We start from the raw sequence: 25,543 nt of genomic DNA, 5'->3' as shown, positions 1-25,543 counted from the left end.
CCTGCTGCCTAAGAAGGGCGATCTCCGCCTCCTTAAGAACTGGCGCCCGGTCTCCCTCCTCAGCACGGACTACAAAATCTTCGCCAGGGCGATGTCTGCTCGCCTTGGTGCCGTGCTGGACCACATGATCCACCCCGACCAGTCATACACGGTCCCGGGCCGGACAATCCACGACAACATCCATCTGGTCCGGGACCTCATCCATTGCTCCCAGGAGGCTGGTCTGTCGGTCGCCTTCCTATCCCTCGACCAAGAGAAGGCGTTCGACAGGGTGGATCACGACTATCTGCTCGGAACTCTGCGCGCTTTCGGGTTCGGGACGCATTTCGTCGCCCGGATCCGACTTTTGTACGCCGCCGCGGAGTGTCTGATTAAGGTTAACGGGTCCTTGACGGCGCCCCTTCGCTTTAGGAGAGGGGTGCGCCAGGGATGCCCCATGTCCGGCCAGTTATACGCCGTTTGCGTGGAGCCTTTCCTGCGCCTCTTGCGGACGAGGTTGACGGGACTGGCTCTGCAAGGGCCGGGCGTGGAGGTCGTCCTCTCGGCTTACGCCGATGACGTGCTCCTCGCGGTAGAGGATCCCGCTGACCTGCGGAGGATGCGTGAGTGCCAGGAGATTTACTCGGCCGCGTCCTCCGCCAGGATCAACTGGGAGAAATGTTCCGGACTCCTGGTGGGTCAGTGGCGGGTGGACTCCCTGCCGGAGGAGCTCAGGCCTTTTGCCTGGAGCACGACCCATCTCCTCTATCTGGGAGTCTACCTTAGCCCCGACGAGGAAGCCTGGCCGGCGAACTGGCAGGAGCTGGAGGCCAAGGTCGCCGCTCGCCTAGGGCGCTGGACAGGACTGCTCCGAGTGCTGTCCTACAGGGGTCGAGCGCTAGTCATAAACCAGCTGCTGGCCGCAATGCTGTGGTACCGGCTGGTCACTTTGACCCCTCCCCCTGCGTTTGTCGCCAAGATACAGAAGAAGCTGGTGGACTTCTTCTGGAACAACAGGAAGCACTGGGTCTCTGTCGCGGTCTTGAGTCTCCCGCTTGAGGAGGGCGGTCAGTCGTTGGTGTGCGTCAGCGCCCAGCTCGCGACTTTCCGTCTTCAGGCCCTGCAGAGATACCTTTACGTCGAGCCCCCTCCTAGGTGGTGTGCTCTGGCGAGGTATTTCTTCCGCCAGCAGCTCGACCTCAATTATGACACGCAGCTCCTGTTTGTGAACTTGGGGGGTGCCAGGACCGCCCTCCGGGAGCTGCCTGTCTTTTACAGGGAACTCATCAGGGTCTGGAACAAAGTCTCCACCAAGCGCAGCTCTCCGCCGGCTGGAGTGGTGGCCGTCCTGCAGGAACCGCTGCTCGGGAATCCGTACCTCCACGGCCGAGGCTTCATGTGGCGGTCGGAAGAGAGGGCTGTGGCTGGTGAGGTGACCAGGGTCAGGGACCTGCTCGATGGCGGAGGAGCGGGCTGGATGGCGCCAGTCACGCTGGCGCGGCGCCTAAATTCTGCCAACGTCCGCCACGCGGCCGATGCCATCGAGTCGCTAAAAACAGCTCTGGGCCCTGACTCCGTTAGGTGTATCGAGGAGGCTCAAGCACGTGGGGAGATCCCGTCCGAACTGACCCCCGTCCGGACGGAATTCCTCATCGGCGCCAAACCCCGGAACCTCCCTCGGGGGCCGGCGCCTCACAACTTGAGCCGCCTCGGGGAAATCCCCTCCGTGCCTTTCAGTTCCGCGCGGAGGGGTTTCCTGTACGGGCTGCTCCTGCACACCCTCAACTTTGCCATCCTCGCCGGCCGTCCGGACACGCCATGGCGTACCATCTTGCCGTCCGGAGGAGGCGGGGGTCCCCGATGGAGGGCACTCTACGCAGGGGTCCTCCCACTATTCATCGGGGACTTGGCCTGGAGGGTGGTGCACGGAGCAGTGCCGTGCAACAAATTTTTAAGCCGGTTCACGGACTCCCAGGCCGCCTGCAATTTCTGCGGTCTGGAGGAGTCCGTGTTCCATGTTTTTATTGAATGCACAAGGTTGCAGCCCCTGTTCCACTATTTGAAGGGGCTGCTCCTGAAATTCTGGCTGCACTTCAGTCCCACTCTCCTGATCTTTGGGCACCCTGTGCGGAGGGGAGCGGGTAGGTCCGAGGGCCTCCTCGTAGGACTGCTCCTGGGCACGGCCAAGGGTGCCATCAGCCGGTCCAGGCAGCGGGCGGTCGAGGGGGTCGTTCAACCTGACTGCCTGCCTCTCTTCCGCTCTTACATCCGATCCAGGGTGTCCTTGGAGATGGAGCACGCGGTGTCCACCGGTACGCTCGCGGCCTTCCGCGAGAGGTGGGCACCGGAGGGACTGGAGTGCATCATCACGCCCGGCAACCAAATTTTAATTTGATTTTACGTTTTAAAGTTTAATTTGTTTTAATTGCCGGTGCTTTTAGTGTCCCCCTCTCCTTTTATAGGGGGCACTGGAAAAAGGAAAAATTTGATTTTAGTGCCCCAAAAAAAAAAACACAAAAAAATAAATAAAAAAGGGGCCTTGTAAATGTCTTGTGTGTGTCATCCAGGTCGGGTGGCACGGATACATGTTTTATGTTTTTGCAGGTGAACTCCAAAAAGAGTTTCATGCACAAGGACCAATTGTGGAGCAGTGGAGGCGTGTCCTGCACAGTTGGAGCTGTGCTGCAGTGAGAGGAGCAGCTACCAACCTTAGCTCCTGTTTGGAAGGCCTGGAGTGAGCCCTGAGACCAGCCCAGGAAAAGAAGGAAGGAAGGGGCTTCACCACCAACTTTCACCCAGAGGGAGAGGAGAAAAGAAAACTTTTACACAACTTTTTACCATTCTGCAAAGAGTTGGAGAGAGGGGGAAAGACCAACAACAACATCCAGTGTGGAAGGAGGGAGACTCTACCATTCTACAGGTGGGTGTGGGTGCATTTCCCAAAAAGACTTTGTTATATCGGTGGGGGGAGGAAAGAAGACCACTGAGGGCCGGAACATCGCGGGGGGCGTGTGTGTGTGGAAAGTGTGTGTGGGGGCCTTGCTTACAACTAGACCCCACACACAACTGAACCCCCCCCCCCCAATTGCCTAGCCTGGGATAGCTGGAGCTACCAGGCTGAAGATTTCTTTAATCACCCATTGAACATCGTTGGGAGTGTATGCCTGGTTGGCTCTAGCTGCCCCAGGTGAAGACATCTTCTCCCCTCACCTGAAGACCACCCAAAAGACTATTTGTGTTTTGCCAACTGGGGATTGCACCCACCCACAGCTGCGAGGGGAGACCTGCCCTCGCAGTTCCCCCCCCTTCCCACCCCCCTCTCACTTTCTCTGTTACTCTGTTTCTCCCCTCTCTCTCTGAGACCCCTTTCTCCCAAATTAATTTAAAAAAAAACAATTGAGACAACTGAGCAGAGGGAGCAAGGCCCCTCCCAAATTGCCAACTAGGGGAGAGGTGTGCCTCGTTAAGGGCTCCTCTGCTCAGTCTTTAGACAAGAGGCCAATTAAGACCATTAAGGCCTGTGACTTTGGGGTGGGTGTAGCCCTTAAAGGGACCCCGTGATGGCGACCCCATCCACGCCGGTGGCAGGGCCAGCAAGGACATATGCGCAGGTGGCAACCGCTTCCACGGCACCTCCTGCGCCACCCGCTGCCCTGCCACCTTTTCGACTTATTACAAAAAAACACGGGGTCAAGAGCTACACTCACCCCACAATGACCATCGAGGAGTGCGTGCGGGCGATGGCTGGGGTAGTCGGCCCCTCGGCCATTGTCGCAGCCTCCAAGATGTCTGGAAAGGCCGTGTTCTTCCTGGGGTCGGAGCGGGCGGTGTCCCTGGCCCTCGAAAAGGGGCTCACGGTGGACGGGACGTTCCTGCCAGTGGACCCTCTCGAGGCCACCACGCAGAGGGTCATCGTTTCAAACGTCCCGCCCTTTGTTCCCGCTGAGCTCCTCCTCCCTCACCTACAACAACTGGGGGAGGTAAGGTCGGGGATCAACCCCATACCGCTCGGCCTCAGGGAGAACAGCCTGCGCCATGTGTTCTCCTTCCGCCGCCAGCTCTTTGTCCGGCTGGCGCGGGAGGAGACGACGGAGGGGAATTTTAATGTGGTGCACGAGGGGACTGCCTACCGCGTCTTCTGGACGTCGGACGGCGTGCGGTGCCATGCCTGTAGGGAGGTGGGGCATGTTCGTAAGAACTGCCCCGCCTTCAAGGCCGCCAAACCACCGAAGGTGGCCAAGGCTGGCGCCGCCGCCACCCCTCCCCCTAGTTGCGTCCGCGTGCCGGGAGCCGTAGGTGCGCGGGCATCGTCGGAGGCCTTTGTTTTCAGGGCCTCCGGCGGGGGGGAGGGAGAGCGTCCGAGCGGAAAGAAGGCGCGGAAGAAGGCAAAACATCTAGAGGCGGGTCCCCTCGGTGCGCCAGATAATTTGACCACCGCGCTCAGCCCAACCCCGTCACCGGCGAGCGCGTGGTGCCCCGAGCCCGTGCCCGAGCCCTTGAATAACACCACAGAGGGGCCCGGGCGCGGGAAAGGAAAGGAAAAGGGGGGGGCGGAGCGGGAGGCCTCGGCAGACATGGGGGTCTCCCTGCCTCCGCGCACCCCCAGGAACAAAAGGAGGCGCGGCTCCGATGAGGCGGAGGGGGAACAACATCCCTCCGCGGAGGAGTCGGTGCCCGCCGCGTGTCCCGCGTCCCCCACCAGCGCTCCCAAATTGCGCTGCAGGCGCAAAGAGTCTGTCCCCGGGGAGGGTGAGGCAGTCGAGGCTGCCCAGCCGCTGCCTCCTGGGGATGGCATGGAAGATCTGCCTGTCGTGGGGGGCGTGGGGACCGCGGAGGAATGCGTAGCCGCCGGGCCGGGCGTCCCGGGGACTGAGGCGGGCGAGGCCGAAAAGGCCGAACCTGAGCCCGCCCAGCCAATACCCAACTTCCCCCGGGAGTCGCTCGACCCGGCAGAAACACAAACTGATTTTAATGAAACTGTAGATGCTGGGCCGGGGGGTGGCAGCGGGGAGGGGGAGGAACACCCACCCTCGCCTCTTACTTTGGAGCTGGAGCACTTGGGGAGCCTGGGGATCTCCTATGGCCGGGTCTCTCCTTGTTCTCCGGTTCCTGGGGCGGAGGGGGAACCCCTTCCGCTGTCATTTCCCGACCCAGCACCATTTTTAAAAGAGCCCAGTGGGGACTCCTCTGCCGACGATCCTGGGGGTGGGATCGGGGCAGTGCCAGGGCCGGTTGGAGTGGCCGGTTCATTTGCCGTACCTTGTGCGGTCGATGGGCTGGCTGCTGGCGGCCACCTCCCGGAGGAGGACGGGGACTCGGTGGGGGACGCGGGTGAAGACCTAGAGACCACCGCCAGTGAGGCGGTGGATCTGCTCGCGGCCGCCGCCGAGACCATCCTCATTCCTGCAAAGGAACTCCGGGACTTTTTGGCCCAGAGCCGGGGTCGCCGCGACCAAGCCCAACTGGCCCTGGAAAAATGGTCCGAGCCAGAGCTGATCAAGGGGTCCGTCCGCGCCGCCGTTAAAACCTTGGCCGCGGGCGGGCCCTTGACAAAGGAGCAGCACCTTGAGCTGCGCGAGCTCGAGGGACTCCTCGCTGGGCTGCGGAGGGAGCGGAATTCAACAAAAGACTCCGCAACCTCCCCCACAATAGGTTAAGGTAGAGGTTGCACTATGCTTTTGCCATGAAGATAACCATAGCCAGCCTCAACATCAACGGCGGCAGAGGGGCACGCCGTAGATTTGACAATTTTTCGCTCCTGCGGGAGGGGAAATATGCGGTGTGCTTCCTGCAAGAAACCCACACCGTTCCGGGAGACGAAGCCACGTGGCTCCTGGAATGGCAAGGAGAGGTCCGCATGAGCCACCTCACCGCCATTTCTAGTGGGGTGGCCATCTTGCTGGGCCCGCATTTTCAGCCGGAGATCTTGGGGGTCGAGGAGCCCGTGCCAGGCCGCTTGCTGCACGTAACGATTCGCCTGGGGGACGTGCCGCTCCATCTCGTGAACGTGTACGCCCCTCATCCCGGCCCGCAGCAGACGCGCTTCTTTGAAGAGGTGTCCGCTCTTCTTGGCTCCGTCGACGTCGGCGACTGCATTGTCCTCGGGGGGGATTTTAACTGCACCCTCGAGGCGAGGGACCGCTCCGGTGCCCCGCAGTGCATGACGGCGATGGAGAAGTTGAGGGACCTGGTCGGGTCCTTCGACTTGGTGGACGTCTGGCGAAATCTCCACCCCGACTCCAGCGCCTTTACTTGGGTGAGGCCTGGAGTTGGATGGTCTAGAGTCGACCGCCTTTACGTGTCTCGGGCGTACGTTTCCTGCGTCCCGGCGGCCTCCATGCGGCCGGTGCCGTGTTCGGACCACCACCTGGTGTGGGCGGAGCTCGCTTCGCTCCGCGCGAGGACGTGGTCCGCGTACTGGCACTTTAACAACCGGCTGCTGGAGGACGTGCGGTTCCAGGACTCGTTCCGTCGATTCTGGTCCGACTGGAGAAGGAAGCAGGGGGGCTTCCCCTCCTTGAGGCTATGGTGGGACGTGGGCAAGGCTCACGTCCGCGTCTTCTGTCAAGAGTACGCGAGGGGGTCGACCAAGAGGCGGGCGGCCAGAGTCGGGCGCCTAGAAAAAGAGGTGCTCGACCTGGAAGCCCGTCTCGGTCAAGTCGTCCAGGACCCGGCCCTGCGGACGGTGTACGAAGCGAAGAAGGCCGCGCTGAAGGACCTGCAGCTCGTCGGGTCCCGAGGCGCGTTCGTGAGGTCGCGGATCCGGTTCCTGCGGGATCTGGACCGCGGCTCCCCCTTCTTCTACTCGCTGGAAAAAAGGCAGAGTGTCCGTAAGCAGCTCTTGACGCTGCTGGCCGACGACGGCTCTCTCGTCTCGGATCCGGAGGGCGTCAACAACAGGGTCCGTGAATATTACGGGGCTCTGTTCTCTCCGGATCCGTCCAGCGAGGAAGCGCGTAGAGTTTTGTGGGAGGACCTGCCGAAGGTCGGCCCGGAGGGCGCCGAAAATCTGGAAGCTCCGCTAAGCCTGGCGGAGCTGACCGGTGCCCTCGCCCGGCTTTCGAGGGGAAAATCCCCGGGGCTGGACGGGCTGACCGTGGAGTTCCACAGGGCGTTCTGGGACGTCCTGGGGAGCGACTACGCGCGGGTCCTGGGGGAAAGTCTGGCGACCGGGGAGATGCCCCTCTCTTGGCGCAGGGCAGTCATCGTCCTGCTGCCTAAGAAGGGCGATCTCCGCCTCCTTAAGAACTGGCGCCCGGTCTCCCTCCTCAGCACGGACTACAAAATTTTCGCCAGGGCGATGTCTGCTCGCCTTGGTGCCGTGCTGGACCACATGATCCACCCCGACCAGTCCTACACGGTCCCGGGCCGGACAATCCACGATAACATCCATCTGGTCCGGGACCTCATCCATTGTTCCCAGGAGGCTGGTCTGTCGGTCGCCTTCCTATCCCTCGACCAAGAGAAGGCGTTCGACAGGGTGGATCACGACTACCTGCTCGGAACTCTGCGCGCTTTCGGGTTCGGGACGCATTTCGTCGCCCGGATCCGACTTTTGTACGCCGCCGCGGAGTGTCTGATTAAGGTTAACGGGTCCTTGACGGCGCCCCTTCGCTTTAGGAGAGGGGTGCGCCAGGGATGCCCCATGTCCGGCCAGTTATACGCCGTTTGCGTGGAGCCTTTCCTGCGCCTCTTGCGGACGAGGTTGACGGGACTGGCTCTGCAAGGGCCGGGCGTGGAGGTCGTCCTCTCGGCTTACGCCGATGACGTGCTCCTCGCGATAGAGGATCCCGCTGACCTGCGGAGGATGCGTGAGTGCCAGGAGATTTACTCGGCCGCGTCCTCCACCAGGATCAACTGGGAGAAATGTTCCGGACTCCTGGTGGGTCAGTGGCGGGTGGACTCCCTGCCGGAGGAGCTCAGGCCTTTTGCCTGGAGCACGACCCATCTCCTCTATCTGGGAGTCTACCTTAGCCCCGACGAGGGAGCCTGGCCGGCGAACTGGCAGGAGCTGGAGGCCAAGGTCGCCGTTCGCCTAGGGCGCTGGACAGGACTGCTCCGAGTGCTGTCCTACAGGGGTCGAGCGCTAGTCATAAACCAGCTGGTGGCCGCAATGCTGTGGTACCGGCTGGTCACTTTGACCCCTCCCCCTGCGTTTGTCGCCAAGATACAGAAGAAGCTGGTGGACTTCTTCTGGAACAACAGGAAGCACTGGGTCTCTGCCGCGGTCTTGAGTCTCCCGCTTGAGGAGGGCGGTCAGTCGTTGGTGTGCATCAGCGCCCAGCTCGCGACTTTCCGTCTTCAGACCCTGCAGAGATACCTTTACGTCGAGCCCCCTCCTAGGTGGTGTGCTCTGGCGAGGTATTTCTTCCGCCAGCAGCTCGACCTCAATTATGACACGCAGCTCCTGTTTGTGAACTTGGGGGGTGCCAGGACCGCCCTCCGGGAGCTGCCTGTCTTTTACAGGGAACTCATCAGGGTCTGGAACAAAGTCTCCACCAAGCGCAGCTCTCCGCCGGCTGGAGTGGCGGCCGTCCTGCAGGAACCGCTGCTCGGGAATCCGTACCTCCACGGCCGAGGCTTTATGTGGCGGTCGGAAGAGAGGGCTGTGGCTGGTGAGGTGACCAGGGTCAGGGACCTGCTCGATGGCGGAGGAGCGGGCTGGATGGCGCCAGACACGCTGGCGCGGCGCCTAAATTCTGCCAACGTCCGCCACGCGGGCGATGCCATCGAGTCGCTAAAAACAGCTCTGGGCCCTGACTCCGTTAGGTGCATCGAGGAGGCTCAAGCACGTGGGGAGATCCCGTCCGAACTGACCCCCGTCCAGACGGAATTCCTCATCGGCGCCAAACCCCGGAACCTCCCTCGGGGGCCGGCGCCTCACAACTTGAGCCGCCTCCGGGAAATCCCCTCCGTGCCTTTCAGTTCCGCGCGGAGGGGTTTCCTGTACGGGCTGCTCCTGCACACCCTCAACTTTGCCATCCTCGCCGGCCGTCCGGACACGCCATGGCGTACCATCTTGCCGTCCGGAGGAGGCGGGGGTCCCCGATGGAGGGCACTCTACGCAGGGGTCCTCCCACTATTCATCGGGGACTTGGCCTGGAGGGTGGTGCACGGAGCAGTGCCGTGCAACAAATTTTTAAGCCGGTTCACGGACTCCCAGGCCGCCTGCAATTTCTGCGGTCTGGAGGAGTCCGTGTTCCATGTTTTTATTGAATGCACGAGGTTGCAGCCCCTGTTCCACTATTTGAAGGGGCTGCTCCTGAAATTCTGGCTGCACTTCAGTCCCACTCTCCTGATCTTTGGGCACCCTGTGCGGAGGGGAGCGGGTAGGTCCGAAGGCCTCCTCGTAGGACTGCTCCTGGGCACGGCCAAGGGTGCCATCAGCCGGTCCAGGCAGCGGGCGGTCGAGGGGGTCGTTCAACCTGACTGCCTGCCTCTCTTCCGCTCTTACATCCGGTCCAGGGTGTCCTTGGAGATGGAGCATGCGGTGTCCACCGGTACGCTCGCGGCCTTCCGCGAGAGGTGGGCACCGGAGGGACTGGAGTGCATCATCACGCCCGGCAACCAAATTTTAATTTGATTTTACGTTTTAAAGTTAATTTGTTTTAATTGCCGGTGCTTTTAGTGTCCCCTTCCCTTTTATAGGGGGCACTGGGGAGAAATTGTGATTTTAGTGCCCAAAAAAAAACCAAAAAAAGAAAAACACAAAAAAAAAAAAAAAAGGGGGGAAAAAAAAGGGCCTTGTAAATGTCTGGAGTGTCACCCAGGTCGGGTGGCACTCTTTAATGTTTTATGTTTTCGCAGGTAAACTCAAAAGAGTTTCATGCACAAGGACCAATTGTGGAGCAGTGGAGGCGTGTCCTGCACAGTTGGAGCTGTGCTGCAGTGAGAGGAGCAGCTACCAACCTTAGCTCCTGTTTGGAAGGCCTGGAGTGAGCCCTGAGACCAGCCCAGGAAAAGAAGGAAGGAAGGGGCTTCACCACCAACTTTCACCCAGAGGGAGAGGAGAAAAGAAAACTTTTACACAACTTTTTACCATTCTGCAAAGAGTTGGAGAGAGGGGGAAAGACCAACAACAACATCCAGTGTGGAAGGAGGGAGACTCTACCATTCTACAGGTGGGTGTGGGTGCATTTCCCAAAAAGACTTTGTTATATCGGTGGGGGGAGGAAAGAAGACCACTGAGGGCCGGAACATCGCGGGGGGCGTGTGTGTGTGGAAAGTGTGTGTGGGGGCCTTGCTTACAACTAGACCCCACACACAACTGAACCCCCCCCCCCCCAATTGCCTAGCCTGGGATAGCTGGAGCTACCAGGCTGAAGATTTCTTTAATCACCCATTGAACATCGTTGGGAGTGTATGCCTGGTTGGCTCTAGCTGCCCCAGGTGAAGACATCTTCTCCCCTCACCTGAAGACCACCCAAAAGACTATTTGTGTTTTGCCAACTGGGGATTGCACCCACCCACAGCTGCGAGGGGAGACCTGCCCTCGCAGTTCCCCCCCCTTCCCACCCCCCTCTCACTTTCTCTGTTACTCTGTTTCTCCCCTCTCTCTCTGAGACCCCTTTCTCCCAAATTAATTTAAAAAAAAACAATTGAGACAACTGAGCAGAGGGAGCAAGGCCCCTCCCAAATTGCCAACTAGGGGAGAGGTGTGCCTCGTTAAGGGCTCCTCTGCTCAGTCTTTAGACAAGAGGCCAATTAAGACCATTAAGGCCTGTGACTTTGGGGTGGGTGTAGCCCTTAAAGGGACCCCGTGATGGCGACCCCATCCACGCCGGTGGCAGGGCCAGCAAGGAGATATGCGCAGGTGGCAACCGCTTCCACGGCACCTCCTGCGCCACCCGCTGCCCTGCCACCTTTTCGACTTATTACAAAAAAACACGGGGTCAAGAGCTACACTCACCCCACAATGACCATCGAGGAGTGCGTGCGGGCGATGGCTGGGGTAGTCGGCCCCTCGGCCATTGTCGCAGCCTCCAAGATGTCTGGAAAGGCCGTGTTCTTCCTGGGGTCGGAGCGGGCGGTGTCCCTGGCCCTCGAAAAGGGGCTCACGGTGGACGGGACGTTCCTGCCAGTGGACCCTCTCGAGGCCACCACGCAGAGGGTCATCGTTTCAAACGTCCCGCCCTTTGTTCCCGCTGAGCTCCTCCTCCCTCACCTACAACAACTGGGGGAGGTAAGGTCGGGGATCAACCCCATACCGCTCGGCCTCAGGGAGAACAGCCTGCGCCACGTGTTCTCCTTCCGCCGCCAGCTCTTTGTCCGGCTGGCGCGGGAGGAGACGACGGAGGGGAATTTTAATGTGGTGCACGAGGGGACTGCCTACCGCGTCTTCTGGACGTCGGACGGCGTGCGGTGCCATGCCTGTAGGGAGGTGGGGCATGTTCGTAAGAACTGCCCCGCCTTCAAGGCCGCCAAACCACCGAAGGTGGCCAAGGCTGGCGCCGCCGCCACCCCTCCCCCTAGTTGCGTCCGCGTGCCGGGAGCCGTAGGTGCGCGGGCATCGTCGGAGGCCTTTGTTTTCAGGGCCTCCGGCGGGGGGGAGGGAGAGCGTCCGAGCGGAAAGAAGGCGCGGAAGAAGGCAAAACATCTAGAGGCGGGTCCCCTCGGTGCGCCAGATAATTTGACCACCGCGCTCAGCCCAACCCCGTCACCGGCGAGCGCGTGGTGCCCCGAGCCCGTGCCCGAGCCCTTGAATAACACCACAGAGGGGCCCGGGCGCGGGAAAGGAAAGGAAAAGGGGGGGGCGGAGCGGGAGGCCTCGGCAGACATGGGGGTCTCCCTGCCTCCGCGCACCCCCAGGAACAAAAGGAGGCGCGGCTCCGATGAGGCGGAGGGGGAACAACATCCCTCCGCGGAGGAGTCGGTGCCCGCCGCGTGTCCCGCGTCCCCCACCAGCGCTCCCAAATTGCGCTGCAGGCGCAAAGAGTCTGTCCCCGGGGAGGGTGAGGCAGTCGAGGCTGCCCAGCCGCTGCCTCCTGGGGATGGCATGGAAGATCTGCCTGTCGTGGGGGGCGTGGGGACCGCGGAGGAATGCGTAGCCGCCGGGCCGGGCGTCCCGGGGACTGAGGCGGGCGAGGCCGAAAAGGCCGAACCTGAGCCCGCCCAGCCAATACCCAACTTCCCCCGGGAGTCGCTCGACCCGGCAGAAACACAAACTGATTTTAATGAAACTGTAGATGCTGGGCCGGGGGGTGGCAGCGGGGAGGGGGAGGAACACCCACCCTCGCCTCTTACTTTGGAGCTGGAGCACTTGGGGAGCCTGGGGATCTCCTATGGCCGGGTCTCTCCTTGTTCTCCGGTTCCTGGGGCGGAGGGGGAACCCCTTCCGCTGTCATTTCCCGACCCAGCACCATTTTTAAAAGAGCCCAGTGGGGACTCCTCTGCCGACGATCCTGGGGGTGGGATCGGGGCAGTGCCAGGGCCGGTTGGAGTGGCCGGTTCATTTGCCGTACCTTGTGCGGTCGATGGGCTGGCTGCTGGCGGCCACCTCCCGGAGGAGGACGGGGACTCGGTGGGGGACGCGGGTGAAGACCTAGAGACCACCGCCAGTGAGGCGGTGGATCTGCTCGCGGCCGCCGCCGAGGCCCTCCTCATTCCTGCAAAGGAACTCCGGGACTTTTTGGCCCAGAGCTGGGGTCGCCGCGACCAAGCCCGACTGGCCCTGGAAAAATGGTCCGAGCCAGAGCTGATCAAGGGGTCCGTCCGCGCCGCCGTTAAAACCTTGGCCGCGGGCGGGCCCTTGACAAAGGAGCAGCACCTTGAGCTGCGCGAGCTCGAGGGACTCCTCGCTGGGCTGCGGAGGGAGCGGAGTTCAACAAAAGACTCCGCTCCCTCCCCCACAATAGGTTAAGGTAGAGGTTGCACTATGCTTTTGCCATGAAGATAACCATAGCCAGCCTCAACATCAACGGCGGCAGAGGGGCACGCCGTAGATTTGACAATTTTTCGCTCCTGCGGGAGGGGAAATATGCGGTGTGCTTCCTGCAAGAAACCCACACCGTTCCGGGAGATGAAGCCACGTGGCTCCTGGAATGGCAAGGAGAGGTCCGCATGAGCCACCTCACCGCCATTTCTAGTGGGGTGGCCATCTTGCTGGGCCCGCATTTTCAGCCGGAGATCTTGGGGGTCGAGGAGCCCGTGCCAGGCCGCTTGCTGCACGTAACGGTTCACCTGGGGGACGTGCCGCTCCATCTCGTGAACGTGTACGCCCCTCAGCCCGGCCCGCAGCAGACGCGCTTCTTTGAAGAGGTGTCCGCTCTTCTTGGCTCCGTCGACGTCGGCGACTGCATTGTCCTCGGGGGGGATTTTAACTGCACCCTTGAGGCGAGGGACCGCTCTGGTGCCCCGCAGTGCATGACGGCGATGGAGAAGTTGAGGGACCTGGTCGGGTCCTTCGACTTGGTGGACGTCTGGCGAAATCTCCACCCCGACTCCAGCGCCTTTACTTGGGTGAGGCCTGGAGTAGGATGGTCTAGAGTCGACCGCCTTTACGTGTCTCGGGCGTACGTTTCCTGCGTCCCGGCGGCCTCCATGCGGCCGGTGCCGTGTTCGGACCACCACCTGGTGTGGGCGGAGCTCGCTTCGCTCCGCGCGAGGACGGGGTCCGCGTACTGGCACTTTAACAACCGGCTGCTGGAGGACGTGCGGTTCCAGGACTCGTTCCGTCGATTCTGGTCCGACTGGAGAAGGAAGCAGGGGGGCTTCCCCTCCTTGAGGCTATGGTGGGACGTGGGCAAGGCTCACGTCCGCGTCTTCTGTCAAGAGTACGCGAGGGGGTCGACCAAGAGGCGGGCGGCCAGAGTCGGGCGCCTAGAAAAAGAGGTGCTCGACCTGGAATCCCGTCTCGGTCAAGTCGTCCAGGACCCGGCCCTGCGGACGGTGTACGAAGCGAAGAAGGCCGCGCTGAACGACCTGCAGCTCGTCGGGTCCCGAGGCGCATTCGTGAGGTCGCGGATCCGGTTCCTGCGGGATCTGGACCGCGGCTCCCCCTTCTTCTACTCGCTGGAAAAAAGGCAGAGTGTCCGTAAGCAGCTCTTGACGCTGCTGGCCGACGACGGCTCTCTCGTCTCGGATCCGGAGGGCGTCAATAACAGGGCCCGTGAATATTACGGGGCTCTGTTCTCTCCGGATCCGTCCAGCGAGGAAGCGCGTAGAGTTTTGTGGGAGGACCTGCCGAAGGTCAGCCCGGAGGGCGCCGAAAATCTGGAAGCTCCGCTAAGCCTGGCGGAGCTGACCGGTGCCCTCGACCGGCTCTCGAGGGGAAAAGCCCCGGGGCTGGACAGGCTGACCGTGGAGTTCCACAGGGCGTTCTGGGACGTCCTGGGGAGCGACTACGCGTGGGTCCTGAGGGAAAGTCTGGCGACCGGGGAGATGCCCCTCTCTTGGCGCAGGGCAGTCATCGTCCTGCTGCCTCAGAAGGGCGATCTCCGCCTCCTTAAGAACTGGCGCCCGGTCTCCCTCCTCAGCACGGACTGCAAAATCTTCGCCAGGGCGATGTCTGCTCGCCTTGGTGCCGTGCTGGACCACATGATCCACCCCGACCAGTCCTACACGGTCCCGGGCCGGACAATCCACGATAACATCCATCTGATCCGGGACCTCATCCATCATTCCCAGGAGGCTGGTCTGTCGGTCGCTTTCCTATCTCTCGACCAAGAGAAGGCGTTCGACAGGGTGGATCACGACTATCTGCTCGGAACTCTGCGCACTTTCGGGTTCGGGACGCATTTCGTCGCCCGGATCCGACTTTTGTATGCCGTCGCGGAGTGTCTGATTAAGGTTAATGGGTCCTTGACGGCGCCCCTTCGCTTTAGGAGAGGGATGCGCCAGGGATGCCCCATGTTCAGCCAGTTATACGCCGTTTGCGTGGAGCCTTTCCTGCGCCTCTTGCGGACGAGGTTGACGGGACTGGCTCTGCAAGGGCCGGGCGTGGGGGTCGTCCTCTCGGCTTACGCCGATGACGTGCTCCTCGCGGTAGAGGATCCCGCTGACCTGCGGAGGATGCGCGAGTGCCAGGAGATTTACTCGGCCGCGTCCTCCGCCAGGATCAACTGGGAGAAATGTTCCGGACTCCTGGTGGGTCAGTGGCGGGTGGACTCCCTGCCGGAGGAGCTCAGGCCTTTTGCCTGGAGCGCGACCCATCTCCTTTATCTGGGAGTCTACCTTAGCCCCGACGAGGGAGCCTGGCCGGCGAACTGGCAGGAGCTGGAGGCCAAGGTCGCCGCTCGCCTGGGGCGCTGGACAGGACTGCTCCGAGTGCTGTCCTACAGGGGTCGAGCGCTAGTCATAAACCAGCTGGTGGCCGCAATGTTGTGATACCGGCTGGTCACTTTGACCCCTCCCCCTGCGTTTGTCGCCAAGATACAGAAGAAGCTGGTGGACTTCTTCTGGAACAACAGGAAGCACTGGGTCTCTGCCGCGGTCTTGAGTCTCCCGCTTGAGGAGGGCGGTCAGTCGTTGGTGTGCGTCAGCGCCCAGCTCGCGACTTTCCGTCTTCAGACCCTGCAGAGATACCTTTACGTCGAGCCCCCTCCTAGGTGGTGTGCTCTGGCGACGTATTTCTTCCGCCAGCAGCGCGACCTCAATTATGACACGCAGCTCCTGTTTGTGAACTTGGGGGGTGTCAGGACCGCCCTCCGGGAGCTGCCTGTCTTTTACAGGGAACTCATCAGGGTCTGGAACAAAGTCTCCACCAAGCGCAGCTCTCCACCGGCTGGAGTGGCGGCCGTCCTGCAGGAGCCGCTGCTCGGGAATCCGTACCTCCACGGCCGAGGTTTCATGTGGCGGTCGGAAGAGAGGGCTGTGGCTGGTGAGGTGACCAGGGTCAGGGACCTGCTCGATGGCGGAGGAGCGGGCTGGATGGCGCCAGACATGCTGGCGCGGCGCCTAAATTCTGCCAACGTCCGCCACGCGGCCGATGCCATCGAGTCGCTAAAAACAGCTCTGGGCCCTGACTCCGTTAGGTGCATCGAGGAGGCTCAAGCACGTGGGGAGATCCCGTCCGAACTGACCCCCGTCCGGACGGAATTCCTCATCGGCGCCAAACCCCGGAACCTCCCTCGGGGGCCGGCGCCTCACAACTTGAGCCGCCTCGGGGAAATCCCCTCCGTGCCTTTCAGTTCCGCGCGGAGGGGTTTCCTGTACGGGCTGCTCCTGCACACCCTCAACTTTGCCATCCTCGCCGGCCGTCCGGACACGCCATGGCGTACCATCTTGCCGTCCGGAGGAGGCGGGGGTCCCCGATGGAGGGCACTCTACGCAGGGGTCCTCCCACTATTCATCGGGGACTTGGCCTGGAGGGTGGTGCACGGAGCAGTGCCGTGCAACAAATTTTTTAAGCCGGTTCACGGACTCCCAGGCCGCCTGCAATTTCTGCGGTCTGGAGGAGTCCGTGTTCCATGTTTTTATTGAGTGCACAAGGTTGCAGCCCCTGTTCCATTATTTGAAGGGGCTGCTCCTGAAATTCTGGCTGCACTTCAGTCCCACTCTCCTGATCTTTGGGCACCCTGTGCGGAGGGGAGCGGGTAGGTCCGAAGGCCTCCTCGTAGGACTGCTCCTGGGCACGGCCAAGGGTGCCATCAGCCGGTCCAGGCAGCGGGCGGTCGAGGGGGTCGTTCAACCTGACTGCCTGCCTCTCTTCCGCTCTTACATCCGGTCCAGGGTGTCCTTGGAGATGGAGCATGCGGTGTCCACCGGTACGCTCGCGGCCTTCCGCGAGAGGTGGGCACCGGAGGGACTGGAGTGCATCATCACGCCCGGCAACCAAATTTTAATTTGATTTTACGTTTTAAAGTTAATTTGTTTTAATTGCCGGTGCTTTTAGTGTCCCCTTCCCTTTTATAGGGGGCACTGGGGAAAAATTGTGATTTTAGTGCCCAAAAAAAAAACAAAAAAAAAAAGAAAAAACACAAAAAAAAAAAGGGGGGGAAAAAAAAAGGGCCTTGTAAATGTCTGGAGTGTCACCCAGGTCGGGTGGCACCGTTTAATGTTTTATGTTTTGCAGGTGAACTCCAAAAAGAGTTTCATGCACAAGGACCAATTGAGGAGCAGTGGAGGCGTGTCCTGCACAGTTGGAGCTGTGCTGCTGAGAGAGGAGCAGCTATCAACTTTTGCTCTTGCCTGGAAGGCCTGGAGAGCCCTGAGAACAGCCCAGGAAGAGAAGGAAGGAAGGGGCTTCACCACCAACTTTCACCCAGAGGGAGAGGAGGGAAGCAGAAAACTTTTACCAACTTTAACAATTCTACAAAGAGTTGGAGAGAGGGGGAAAGACCAACAACAACATCCAGTTTGGAAGGAGGGAGACTCTACCATTTCGACAGGTGGGTGTATTGGTGCAGTCCCCAATAGACTTTGTTATATCGGTGGGGGGAGGAAAGAAGACCACTGAGGGCCGGAACATCGCGAGGGGTGTGTGTGTGTGGAAGTGTGTGTGGGGGTCTTGCCCACAGCTAGGCCCCACACACAATTGAACACCCCTCCCCCATTGCCTAGCTGGAGCTACCAGGCTCAAGAATATTTACCACCTATTTAACATCGTTAGGAGTGTGTGCCTGGTGGCTCTAGCTGCCCCAGGTGAAGACATCTTCTCCCCTCACCCGAAGACCACCCCCAAAGACTATTTGTGTTTTGCCATCTGGGGATTGCACCCACCCACAGCTGCGAGGGGAGACCTGCCCTCGCAGCCTCCCTCTTTCCCGCACCCCCCTTTCTCTATCTCTCTCTCTCTGTCTCTCCCCTCTCTCTCTGAGACCCCTTCCTCCTAATTTAAAAAAAAAACAACTGTGCAGAGGGAGCAAGGACCCTCCCCAATTGTCAACTAGGGGAGAGGTGTGTCTCGTTAAGAGCTCCTCTGCTCAGTCTATTAAACGAGGCCATTTAAAGACCATTAAGGCCTGTGACTTTGGGGTGGGTGTAGCCCTTAAAGGGACCCCGTGATGGCGACTCCATCCACGCCGGTGGCAGGGTCAGCAAAGACATATGCGCAGGTGGCAACCGCTTCCACGGCACCTCCTGCGCCACCCGCTGCCCTGCCACCATTCAGATTAATTACAAGAAAACACGGGGTCAAGAGCTACACTCACCCCACAATGAGCATTGAGGAGTGCGTGCGGGCGATGGCTGGGGTAGTCGGCCCCTCGGCCATTGTCGCAGTCTCCAAGATGTCTGGGAAGGCTGTGTTCTTCCTGGGGTCGGAGCGGGCGGTGTCCCTGGCCCTCGAAAAGGGGCTCACGGTGGGCGGGACATTCCTGCCGGTGGATCCTCTCAAGGCCACCGCGCAGAGGGTCATCGTGTCGAACGTCCCGCCCTTTGTTCCCACTGAGCTCCTCCTCCCTCACCTACAACAACTGGGGGAGGTAAGGTCGGGGATCAACCCCATACCGCTCGGCCTCAGGGAGAACAGCCTGCGCCACGTGTTCTCCTTCCGCCGCCAGCTCTTTGTCCGGCTGGCGCGGGAGGAGATGACGGAGGGCTATTTTAATGTGGTGCACGAGGGGACTGCCTACCGCGTCTTCTGGACGTCGGACGGCGTGCGGTGCCATGCCTGCAGGGAGGTGGGGCATGTTCGCAAGAACTGCCCCGCCTCCAAGGCCGCCAAACCACCGAAGGCGGCCAAGGCTGGCGCTGCTGCCACCCCTCCCCCTAGTTGCGTCCGCGTGCCGGGAGCCATAGGTGCGCGGGCATCGTCGGAGGCCTTTGTTTTCAGGGCCTACGGCGGGGAGGAGGGAGAGCGTCCGACCGGAAAGAAGGCGCGGAACAAGGCGAAACATCTAGAGGCGGGTCCCCTCAGTGTGCCAGAAATTTTGACCATCACGCTCGGCCCAACCCAGTCACCGGCGAGCGCGGGGTGCCCTGAGCCCGTGCCCGAGCCCTTGAACAACACCGCAGAGGGGCCCGGGCGCGGGCAAGAAAAGGAAAAGGGGGGGGCGGAGCGGGAGGCCTCGGCAGACATGGGGGTCTCCCTGCCTCAGCGCACCCCCAGCAAGAAAAGGAGGCGCCGCTCCGTTGAGGCGGAGGGGGAACAACATCCCTCCGTGGAGGAGTCGGTGCCCGCCGCGTGTCCCGCGTCCCCCACCAGCGCCCCCAAGCAGCGCCGTAGGCGGGAGGAGTCTGTCCCCGGGGAGGGTGAGACAGTCGAGGCTGCCCAGCCTCTGCCTCCCGGGGATGGCGTGGAAGATCTGCCTGTCGTGGGGGGCGTGGGGACCGCGGAGGAAAGCATTGCCGCCGGGCCGGGCGTCCCGGGGACTGAGGCGGGCGGGGCCGGAAAGGCCGAACCTGAGCCCGCCCAGCCAATACCCAACTTCACCCGGGATTTGCTCGACCCGACAGAAACCGAAATCAAGGAATTTAATGATACTGTACATGCTGGACCGGGGGTAGGCAGCGGGGAGGGGGAGGAACACCCACCCTCGCCCCTTACTTTGGAGCTGGAGCACTTGGGGAGCCTGGGGATTTCCTATGGCCGGGTCTCTCCTTGTTCCCCGGTTCCTGGGGCGGAGGGGGAACCCCTTCCGCTGTCGTTTCCCCACCCAGCACCATTTTTAAATGAGCCCAGTGGGGACTCCTCTGCCGACGATCCTGGGGGTGGGATCGGGGCAGAGCCAGGGCCGGTTGGAGCGGCCGGGTCATTTGCCGTACCTTGTGCGGTCGATGGGCCGGCTGCTGGCGGCCACCTCCCGGAGGAGGACGGGGACTCGGTGGGGGACGCGGGAGAAGAACTAGAGACCACCGCCAGGGAGGCGGTGGATCTGCTCTCGGCCGCTGCTGAGGCCCTCCTCATTCCTGCAAAGGAACTCCGGGACTTTTTGGCCCAGAGCCGGGGTCGCTGCGACCAAGACCGACTGGCCCTGGAAAAATGGTCCGAGCCAGAGCTGATCAAGGGGTCCGTCCGCGCCGCCGCTAAAACCTTGGCCGCGGGCGGGCCCTTGACAAAGGCGCAACACCTTGAGCTGCGCGAGCTCGAGGGACTCCTCGCTGGGCTGCGGAGGGAGCGGAGTTCAACAAATGACTCCGCTCCCTCCCCCACAATAGGTTAAGGTAGAGGTTGCACTAGGCTTTTGCCATGAAGATAACCATAGCCAGCCTCAACATCAACGGCGGCAGAGGGGCACGCCGTAGATTTGACAATTTTTCGCTCCTGCGGGAGGGGAAATATGCGGTGTGCTTCCTGCAAGAAACCCACACCGTTCCGGGAGACGAAGCCACGTGGCTCCTGGAATGGCAAGGAGAGGTCCGCATGAGCCACCTCACCGCCATTTCTAGTGGGGTGGCCATCTTGCTGGGCCCGCATTTTCAGCCGGAGATCTTGGGGGTCGAGGAGCCCGTGCCAGGCCGCTTGCTGCACGTAACGGTTCGCCTGGGGGACGTGCCGCTCCATCTCGTGAACGTGTACGCCCCTCAGCCCGGCCCGCAGCAAACGCGCTTCTTTGAAGAGGTGTCCGCTCTTCTTGGCTCCGTCGACGTCGGCAACTGCATTGTCCTCGGGAGGGATTTTAACTGCACCCTCGAGGCAAGGGACCGCTCCGGTGCCCCGCAGTGCATGACGGCGATGGAGAAGTTGAGGGACCTGGTCGGGTCCTTCGACTTGGTGGACGTCTGGCGAAATCTCCACCCCGACTCCAGCGCCTTTACTTGGGTGAGGCTTGGAGTAGGATGGTCCAGAGTCGACCGCCTTTACGTGTCTCGGGCGTACGTTTCCTGTGTCCCGGCGGCCTCCATGTGGCCGGTGCCGTGTTCGGACCACCACCTGGTGTGGGCGGAGCTCGCTTCGCTCCGCGCGGGGACGGGGTCCGCGTACTGGCACTTTAACAACCGGCTGCTGGAGGACGTGCGGTTCCAGGACTCGTTCCGTCGATTCTGGTCCGACTGGAGAAGGAAGCAGGGGCCTTCCCCTCCTTGAGGCTATGGTGGGACGTGGGCAATGCTCACGTCCGCGTCTTCTGTCAAGAGTACGCGAGGGGGTCGACCAAGAGGCGGGCGGCCAGGGTCGGGCGCCTAGAAAAAGAGGTGCTCGACCTGGAATCCCGTCTCGGTCAAGTCGTCGAGGACCAGGCCCTGCGGACGGTGCACGAAGCGAAGAAGGCCGCGCTGAAGGACCTGCAGCTCGTCGGGTCCCGAGGCGCGTTCGTGAGGTCGTGGATCCGGTTCCTGCGGGATCTGGACCGCGGCTCCCCCTTCTTCTACTCGCTGGAAAAAAGGCAGAGTGTCCGTAAGCAGCTCTTGACGCTGCTGGCCGACGACGGCTCTCTCGTCTCGGATCCGGAGGGTGTCAACAACAGGGCCCGTGAATATTACGGGGCTTTGTTCTCTCCGGATCCGTCCAGCGAGGAAGCGCGTAGAGTTTTGTGGGAGGATCTGCCGAAGGTCAGCCCGGAGGGCGCCGAAAATTTGGAAGCTCCGCTAAGCCTGGCGGAGCTGACCGGTGCCCTCGACCGGCTCTCGAGGGGAAAATCCCCGGGGCTGGACGGGCTGACCGTGGAGTTCCACAGGGCGTTCTGGGACTTCCTGGGGGGCGACTACGCGCGGGTCCTGGGGGAAAGTCTGGCGACCGGGGAGATGCCCCTCTCTTGGCGCAGGGCAGTCATCGTCCTGCTGCCTAAGAAGGGCGATCTCCGCCTCCTTAAGAACTGGCGCCCGGTCTCCCTCCTCAGCACGGACTACAAAATCTTCGCCAGGGCGATGTCTGCTCGCCTTGATGCCGTGCTGGACCACATGATCCACCCCGACCAGTCCTACACGGTGCCGGGCCGGACAATCCACGGCAACATCCATCTGGTCCGGGACCTCATCCATTGTTCCCAGGAGGCTGGTCTGTCGGTCGCCTTCCTATCCCTCGACCAAGAGAAGGCGTTCGACAGGGTGGATCACGACTATCTGCTCGGAACTCTGCGCGCTTTCGGGTTCGGGACGCATTTCGTCGCCCGGATCCGACTTTTGTACGCCGCCGCGGAGTGTCTGATTAAGGTTAACGGATCCTTGACAGCGCCCCTTCGCTGTAGGAGAGGGGTGCGCCAGGGATGCCCCATGTCCGGCCAGTTATACGCCGTTTGCGTGGAGCCTTTCCTGCGCCTCTTGCGGACGAGGTTGACGGGACTGGCTCTGCAAGGGCCGGGCGTGGAGGTCGTCCTCTCGGCTTACGCCGATGACGTGCTCCTCGCGGTAGGGGATCCCGCTGACCTGCGGAGGATGCGTGAGTGCCAGGAGATTTACTCGGCCGCGTCCTCCGCCAGGATCAACTGGGAGAAATGTTCCGGACTCCTGGTGGGTCAGTGGCGGGTGGACTCCCTGCCGGAGGAGCTCAGGCCTTTTGCCTGGAGCACGACCCATCTCCTCTATCTGGGAGTCTACCTTCGCCCCGACGAGGGAGCCTGGCCGGCGAACTGGCAGGAGCTGGAGGCCAAGGTCGCCGCTCGCCTAGGGCGCTGGACAGGACTGCTCCGAGTGCTGTCCTACAGGGGTCGAGCGCTAGTCATAAACCAGCTGGTGGCCGCAATGTTGTGGTACCGGCTGGTCACTTTGACCCCTCCCCCTGCGTTTGTCGCCAAGATACAGAAGAAACTGGTGGACTTCTTCTGGAACAACAGGAAGCACTGGGTCTCTGCTGCGGTCTTGAGTCTCCCGCTTGAGGAGGGCGGTCAGTCGTTGGTGTGCGTCAGCGCCCAGCTCGCGACTTTCCGTCTTCAGACCCTGCAGAGATACCTTTACGTCGAGCCCCCTCCTAGGTGGTGTGCTCTGGCGACGTATTTCTTCCGCCAGCAGCGCGACCTCAATTACGACACGCAGCTCCTGTTTGTGAACTTGGGGGGTGTCATCACGCCCTCCGGGAGCTGCCTGTCTTTTACAAGGAACTCATCAGGGTCTGGAACAAAGTCTCCACCAAGCGCAGCTCTCCGCCGGCTGGAGTGGCGGCCATCCTGCAGGAGCCGCTGCTCGGGAATCCGTACCTCCACGACCGAGGTTTTATGTGGCGGTCGGAAGAGAGGGCTGTGGCTGGTGCGGTGACCAGGGTCAGGGACCTGCTCGATGGCGGAGGAGCGGGCTGGATGGCGCCAGACACGCTGGCGCGGTGCCTAAATTCTGCCAACGTCCGCCACGCGGCCGATGCCATCGAGTCGCTAAAAACAGCTCTGGGCCCTGACTCCATTAGGTGCATCGAGGAGGCTCAGGCACGCGGGGAGATCCCGTTCCGAACTGACCCCCGTCCGGACGGAATTCCTCATCGGCGCCAAACCCCGGAACCTCCCTCGGGGGCCGGCGCCTCACAACTTGAGCCGCCTCGGGGAAGTCCCCTCCGTGCCTTTCAGTTCCGCGCGGAGGGGTTTCCTGTACGGGCTGCTCCTGCACACTCTCAACTTTGCCATCCTCGCCGGCCGTCCGGACACGCCATGGCGTACCATCTTGCCGTCCGGAGGAGGCGGGGGTCCCCGATGGAGGGCACTCTACGCAGGGGTCCTCCCACTATTCATCGGGGACTTGGCCTGGAGGGTGGTGCACGGAGCAGTGCCGTGTAACAAATTTTTAAGCCGGTTCACGGACTCCCAGGCCGCCTGCAATTTCTGCGGTCTGGAGGAGTCCGTGTTCCATGTTTTTATTGAATGTACGAGGTTGCAGCCCCTGTTCCATTATTTGAAGGGGCTGCTCCTGAAATTCTGGCTGCACTTCAGTCCCACTCTCCTGATCTTTGGGCACCCTGTGCGGAGGGGAGCGGGTAGGTCCGAGGGCCTCCTCATAGGACTGCTCCTGGGCACGGCCAAGGGTGCCATCAGCCGGTCCAGGCAGCGGGCGGTCGAGGGGGTCGTTCAACCTGACTGCCTGCCTCTCTTCCGCTCTTACATCCGGTCCAGGGTGTCCTTGGAAATTGAGCACGCGGTGTCCACCGGTACGCTCGCGGCCTTCCGCGAGAGGTGGGCACCGGAGGGACTGGAGTGCATCATCACGCCCGGCAACCAAATTTTAATTTGATTTTACGTTTTAAAGTTTAATTTGTTTTAATTGCCGGTGCTTTTAGTGTCCCCCTTCCCTTTTATAGGGGGCACTGGGGAAAAATTGTGATTTTAGTGCCCAAAAAAAAAGCCAAAAAAAAAAGAAAAATACAAAGATAAACCAAAAAAAGGAGAAAAAAAAAAGGGCCTTGTAAATGTCTGGTGTGTCACCCAGGTCGGGTGGCACGGTTTAATGTTTTTTGTTTTGCAGAAAACTCCAAAAAGAGTTTCATGCACAAGGACCCCCAGGTCCCTCTGCACTGCAGCATGTTGTAATTTCTCCTCATTCAAATAATATTCCCTTTTACTGTTTTTTTTTTCAAGGTGGATGACCTCACATTTTCCGACATTTTATTCCATCTGCCAAACCTTAGCCCATTCGCTTAACCTATCTAAATCTCTTTGCAGCCCCTCTGTGTCCTCTACACCACCCACTTTCCCACTAATCTTTGTGTCATCTGCAAATTTTGTTACACTACACTCTGTCCCCTCTTCCAGGTCATCTATGTATATTGTAAACAGTTGTGATCCCAGCACCGATCCCTGTGGCACACCACTAACCACCGATTTCCAACCGGAAAAGGACCCATTTATCCCGACTCTCTGCTTTCTGTTAGCCAGGCAATTCTCAATCCATGCTAATACATTTCCTCTGACTCTGCGTACCTTTATCTTCTGCAGTAACCTTTTGTGTGGCACCTTATCGAATGCTTTTTGGAAATCTAAGTACACCACATCCATCGGTACACCTCTATCCACCATGCTCCTCAAAGAATTCCAGTAAATTAGCTAAACATAATTTCCCCTTCATGAATCCATGTTGCGTCTGCTTGATTGCACTATTCCTATCTAGATGTCCCGCTATTTCTTCCTTAATGATAGCTTCCAGCATTTTCCCCACTACAGATATTAAACTAACCAGCCTATCATTACCTGTCTTTTGTCTGCCCCCTTTTTTAAACAGAGGTGTTACATTAGCTGCTTTCCAATCCGCTAGTACCTCCCCAGAGTCCAGAGAATTTTGGTAGATTATAACGAAGCATCTGCTATGACTTCCGCCATCTCTTTTAATACCCGAGGATGCATTTCATCAGGCCCAGGGGACTTGTCTACCTTGAGTCCTATTAGCCTGTTCAGCACTACCCCTTTAGTGATAGTGATTATCTCAAGGTCCTCCCTTCCCACATTCCCGTGATCAGCAATTTTTGGCATGGTTTTTGTGTCTTCCACTATGAAGACCGAAGCAAAATAATTGTTTAAGGTCTCAGCCATTTCCACATTTCCCATTATTAAATCCCCCTTCTCATCTTCTAAAGGACCAATTTACTTTAGTCACTCTTTTCCGTTTTATATATCGGTAAAAGCTTTTATGTTTTTATGTTTTGCGCAAGTTTACTTTTGCAATCTATCTTTCCTTTCTTTCTTTGCTGTCATTTAAAATTTTCCCAATCTTCTAGTTTCCCACTAACCTTGGCCAACTTATACGCATTGGTTTTTAATTTGATACTCTCCTTTATTTCCTTGGTTATCCACGGCTGGTTATCCCTTCTCTTACCACCCTTCTTTTTCAGTGGAAT

This window comes from Pristiophorus japonicus, chromosome 9 (genome assembly GCF_044704955.1).
Source record: "Pristiophorus japonicus isolate sPriJap1 chromosome 9, sPriJap1.hap1, whole genome shotgun sequence".
NCBI lineage: Eukaryota > Metazoa > Chordata > Chondrichthyes > Pristiophoridae > Pristiophorus > Pristiophorus japonicus.
Note: the sequence above shows the minus strand (reverse complement) of the source record.